Source organism: Rhodnius prolixus, unplaced genomic scaffold (assembly GCF_049639745.1).
Source record: "Rhodnius prolixus isolate KJV_2025 unplaced genomic scaffold, Rpr scaffold_7, whole genome shotgun sequence".
Taxonomy (NCBI): Eukaryota; Metazoa; Arthropoda; class Insecta; order Hemiptera; family Reduviidae; genus Rhodnius; species Rhodnius prolixus.
The window spans coordinates 13,156,647-13,162,646 of record NW_027411582.1 but is presented as its reverse complement, the minus strand read 5'-3'; the positions used below and the strand labels follow the sequence as shown (position 1 = coordinate 13,162,646).

The 6,000-nt window shown below is 33.2% G+C and overlaps 1 protein-coding gene across 1 annotated transcript in view; it reads left to right on the top strand.

Annotated features, from left to right (window-relative positions):
• Window positions 1-1,514: 1,514 nt before the first annotated feature.
• The window catches only part of LOC141447018 (metabotropic glutamate receptor 2-like), a 531,413-nt gene continuing 526,927 nt past the window's right edge, over window positions 1,515-6,000 (top strand). Inside the window, exon 1 of the mRNA XM_074114157.1 lies at window positions 1,515-1,791. The gene's annotated coding sequence lies outside the window, so the exon portion shown is untranslated. The remainder of the gene's footprint in view (window positions 1,792-6,000) is intronic.

The window sequence follows — 6,000 nt, the reverse complement described above, 5'->3', positions numbered from 1 at the left end:
GGATTTTATCAATGATTTCTGGAGTAGTAACCTCAACAGGGCGTCCAGAACGTTCAGCGTCACTTGTGCCCATATGGCCACTCCGAAAATTTTGAAACCACTTATAAACTGTTCTAGTCGAAGGTGCAGAGTCACCATAATGTTTATCAAGCTTCTCTTTAGTCTCCTGAGGCGTTTAGCCTTTCATAAAGTAGTGTTTAATCAACACACGAAATTCTTTTTCGTCCATTTTTTGAAAATCACTCGACTTCCTCGATTCAAACGAATGCCAAACACAAAGAAATAGACCGATCTGGCTGAAACTTGGTGTGTGTTCTTCCAAGAGATGCTACTAACTAAACATAACCTCGATACGCGCCAGTGGTGCTATCTCTGACTTTGCACGGACTTTTCAAACGACCCTCGTATTATAGTACTTGGGTTCGATTCCCCGGTCTTAGGCCTTGGATTTTATTTAATGGTTAATAAAAGAAATTTACAGCAAAGTATGTTTGCTAGTCGCCTCCGTCCACGACACCTAATTGGTAGTTGGACGTTAAGCCCTGCCTGGAAAAATAGGCGATTACTTCACTTTTTAGTCATAATATTTTCGCCAAGCTTTTCGAACGTCATCAATGATCTTCTTCAAGGCTTTAACTTATTAACAATTATAATATTTTTTACGTTGTTACATCAGAACATTAGCTAGATGAACTATCAATACAGAAGGCACACCAACCTTTAATGTTAACTGTATAAAATAAACAATAATTGCCAAAAAGCATTAGCCCTTAAGATAACCTTTAGGGTTCGAAAGCTGGGTGAAAAATAAGTAAATAAATTATAATAGAAATCGGTAATAGTCTCTGTAACCTTCTTTAATTTAATTTAAATAAATAGATAGATGAGAAATATGGAAAAGGGTAAGTAAATAAATATTACATATTTACTTCTTCTTTAAGTTTAATTCTGTGTAAATAACTTAAGTAAATAGAGAGCAGCATTAGAATTTCACCGAAACGTAAACAGATGTACAAAGAAAAAATAGGGGTTTATTTCTAAGGGTTACTCCATTTTTTTTTTGCAATGTAACTAAGTATTCCACAGCCTCCTTTATTTACTATCTTTATATTATAGTAGGTTCGGGAGGAAATATATATTTGCGTCTCTATGTGTAATACATTTTTTTTACAGGTCATGGTTAGGATAAATTACATTTATTGAAGGACAACCGTGTGTTGAAGAGGCAATCGCAAAAGGATATGCTGGTAAGAGAGAAAAAAAAAGTGATGGACATAGCCAAGCAAGACTGGGAGGAAAATGTGCACCAGGTATGTTAGGGAGAAAGCAAGTGAAACAGAGATAGATTGGGGGAAAACTGGTTAGGTGGGCACCCAAACTGTAGGAAAAGCGCGCATGACTGAAATGGGAAAACATCCCTCTTTACACATCCACACGCCCCCCCTCCTGGAATTTCCCCCAAAAAGGTGGGGCGGGGTTGGGGGAGTGGGAGTTTTCATCATGACTGAGCTTGATTTCCATTCAGTGTTTGGGCAAACCTCTGTCCGTTCACAGAAAAGAAAAGCACAATAAAGAATAACGAATATTTTTTTTGGTTTTTCTCATTTTCGTTTTTACAAAATAATACTTCTCGTTCGCGTGCGTACTCTTTTTTTATTTTGTCGTTTGTTTCTTTTGGTTTATATTTTGTGTCGTTGGGTTTTGTTCAATTTATTTATTTAGTTTATTCGTTACGCGTATTCGTTAGCATTATAAGGCGAATCTCTACGCACAAACGAAATAACCAAAACGGTAAGAAAATTATTTAGAAAATAAATTATTTCAACAGGAAAATCTCTCCATTACTATTCAGCAATATTATATAGAAAAACCAAAATGAAAAATTAACTATTTATTATAATTTATATCATTTTGTAATCATTGAAATTAATATAGCAATTAATTAACCCAATTACCATTAGATCAATAAATGTAATTAAACTCTGCACCTTCCAATTCCAAAAATAATAAATAAATAATAATAATTTCTGAAAAAGAATTTTAATTAAACTCGAATTTATTTAATTACCTAATGGAAATATTAGAATCATCAGAAAAATAAAAGTTTATCATAGGATACAACAATTTAATCAAAAATGAAAATAGAAATTATATTGGGCGGTGCCCTGTAATGATTTACTCACAAGATGGGTCCCCACCCACCCAAAAATAATTTTTGGAACCTTGCTACGTAACAAAAAAAGTAGATTTACTTCGTCATGTTCGCAATTATGTAAGTATGATGTTTCTTTTTTGGTTAAAATTCCTATTGTTGTCTAAAAATAACTTAGTCTCAAATTTTCAACTTGAATTTGATCCATTATTGCGTACTTTCCCTTTCTTTACAATATCCTCATTGTTTCTCCAAAAAAAAATTGTTTTTGAGGAGTACATAAAGCAAATCTTAAATATATTTTAAAAAAAATATCTTCTCATATGTTTTGTTGGGCAAAAATCACGCCCAATTATTATTTTCGCTCTCATTTCTAAATGATTTTGGATTATCAACTAATCCTGAATAGAGAATTATTGGTTCGAGATAACTGTTTTACCATTTTACTGACTTATAAGTCGAAAAATCCATTTACAAACTTTATGTTTGTAACTTTTTGTTTAATAGAAACAAAGACTTTCAAGAGGTTTTTAAAAATGAGGAAGAAAATGAGTTGCTTCTTATAATTAAGCCATTTTTAGATATCAACAGTTTGCTTCTCCCATCTTCAAAAATCTGTATTTTGTTGAATGACAAACTTGTTGAACTTTAATTTTTTTTGTATTTATGGAACCAGTGCGAATTTATGGGGAACAGGGAATTGTGAGTTCATCTTGTTTCATTGTTTCATGTTGTCAATTTTTGTTTTGTTTTGTTAATTAGTTGTTTCGAATTCATTGCAAAATTGGTTATTAAAAAAAAAAATAAGCTCAGTTTCTTTTCCCTCCCTCTGTTTATATTAGTATTCGAAATAAGTTTCGAAATACGGTTGATTATATTTTGTACTATTTCTTGGTTAATCCTTCCTTTTTAGATCTCCTTTTAAGGGAAAACAAAAATTTGTCTCTATGCAGCATTTAATCAATGCTTAGGGAAATTTTTTTTTCCAAAATTTAGGGAAATTTTCGAGGCACCCGCGTGGGTGCACCAACGCTGAGCAGCTCCCTCCTACGCATTGCTTCAATGTTAAAGAAAGTTCAACTTAAATAATATTTCAATTTTAATTAACAGATCATTGAAATTTATGATTATTTGGAGACCATAAATTCAAAAAAGAAATTTATTGCCGTTAACTGAAGTATAAAAAAAGCGTATTTCTGTATTAACGCTACATCTTTAATGAACTTATTTCTGTAGAAGTTTTTTTTTTTTTTAAAGAAGTTTGTGTAAATTATCGCTTACTTTTAAGTATAAATGCGTGACATATCCATGTTGCATGCTTGCTGAAATATTTTCTTCATATGCCTTATTTTTTTAAAAAAAATAATTATTATAAAAACATATTAAAAATGCAACAGATTAAAGTTTTAATTTTATTATTTCTTCATTAACATAAAATAATTATTATATTAATTAAAAGCTGCTAGTTAGAAATACGTTAATTAATATCTGCCCTTAGTAATCGTGTGTTTGTGCCCAGTTACGGCAGTTAAATTCATGTTTGATGTAGTATAAATCCCATTGATGGTATAAAACTATCTGATAATATTTAATTTTACTTTATTTTCTTCTTATTTACAATAGTATCAGCGCATGCGTCATATTTTTTGGAATTGATTAAACTCACTTTGCAAAAAAAAAAATTACAGAAACACTGCTCAATAAGCTGTTTAAAAAAACTAGATTGAAATAATTGAAATTAATCTACAGTTTATGCTGATTCCAGCGAGGTTTTTGTTCTAAATTCAAATTACTGGAATTTCCAAAAATCTAGAATACAAAATTTCCAAGTTCCTATTTAACTCTTTGCGGCTAGGTGAGTTAAAAACTGTCCCACCTTTTGCTGCATGGAGGGATATATTTTAACCCACCTCGAAAAGTTGAAGTTATTCATTACATACATTTTAATATGTTATTTAAAGTTGTTCATTCAGTTGGCAGTGCCATGCACCAATGGTAAATGCGTAAATAAGTGAAATAATTTTTATATTTATTATAAACTTGACCGATAGTAAAAAAATGGTGGCACCGCATACTGTTCTATTATTTGGCTGCAGCTGTTGTTAATTCATATATTGTTTATAAAGAAATTGGGTCAAAACATGGAACTTAAACATTTCAAGGAACAGTGCGCTGAAGGACAGTGCTGTACTGTCTGCAAAGTTCCGCTTTGTTTAGGTAAAAAGTTGTATTTGAATGAACATCATATAAAGCATTAGTTGCATAGTGGTATTATACAATACCAGTGTCCCACACTAAAAAAGGACTATTGAAATGGTATTAATTTTTTATTTCTTCTTTACGTATTTTGAGAGTGATGATTATTTGAGAGGGATGATTACATCTGTAAAATAATGGAAATGAATGTTTAGTTCCATTTTTTTATAATAAAAGAAATCCTGTGCAACTAGGGCTTTAATTTTCTTTAAAATCGTCTGCCTCAAAGAGTTAAAACTCTGAATTACTGAGGGTTACCACCAAGTAAGAGAAATTGGGTATCGGCTTCATGGATACCTCTTCTATTCTTACCATTTATTCCTTTTAATGTTCCTCATAGCTGTAACATGTGACAAAGGCCGCTGCAAATAGCCAGCTGGAGGCACGGCCTCCTTCGCTGGGTTTAAAGTGTAAAGTGATTGTACGTAGTATTTGTGTGACATATCTATAGACACTGTTCTGATGAATGTGCACGGTATATTGAGCTGGGTACAAACCCCGTGGGATCCGCTACTCCCCTAGAGTCTGCATAATACAACAGGGCAACCCCCCCCCCCCTCCATGAGGGGTTTGCTTGTACTTAAAAGCTGAAAGGAAGGGATTAAGCAATCTGGATTCCCACGCAGAATTGAATCCAGCTGCAGACCCTCTCCACTTCTTTCTAAGAGCTTCTTACAGCTTACTGTCCGGTGATGGACGAGAGAACACTGTTCAAGAGGCTAACAATGTGCCGAAGGCCGTAAACACAGATTTTGTTGCGCCTCATACAAAAAAAGAGAAGTCTCTCTTTCGATATCAATGTTTGGAACACCCTGTTGTAAGCAATGTCCAATAAATAACCTTATTTTGATGGTAAATGTTGAAGTTTGAAAATACTTTAACCAAAAACCTGAACTTCAAGTTTCCACTGTATCAGACAAACGGTAAAATGTAAATCGATTCAGGAGATAAATACACCGAATATTCACACTTTTACCCTCTCTATTCTCTTTATTCCATTCCACACTACAAATGTAAGAATTATACAACCAAATTGGAGCTAATGGAGTTAGTGAGGAGAGTGATGAACAGTATTCACCGCCTCCAGTGGTTTTGCAGAGAGAGAGAGAGCCAGAAAAAGTAGGAGTCCCATGAATAAATACCAGCTGATTTAAATGCAGACAGCCTGTCAGACAAGAGGTTACACTAAACATGGAGCAAAAATACAAGAAATCTCTGGTGGCAAGTAAGTTTATTTCTTTATTGAATAAAGATGAAGTGGTGAGAAAATAAATAAATAAAATATACTGTTAAATTAAATCAAAGAGAAAGTAAAATGTCCGAAATGATTTCAGTAGCTGCTGTTTTTTACATTTACTTACGATTCATAACAGGTAAGGGATTAGCCATGCGGTTCCCGGGTTCAAATCCACCTGCTGACCCCTTAGATTTTTTTCTCTTTCTAGGAGCTTCTTACACCTTTACAGTGGTAGACAGTGTTGTCTGTATCTTGAGAACACTGTCAATAGGCAGGCCGGCAGTGTACTGAAAAAAAAATCTTCGGGCGCCAATAACCTCAGATGCTGACGCGCCTTAATATCATACAGAACAAA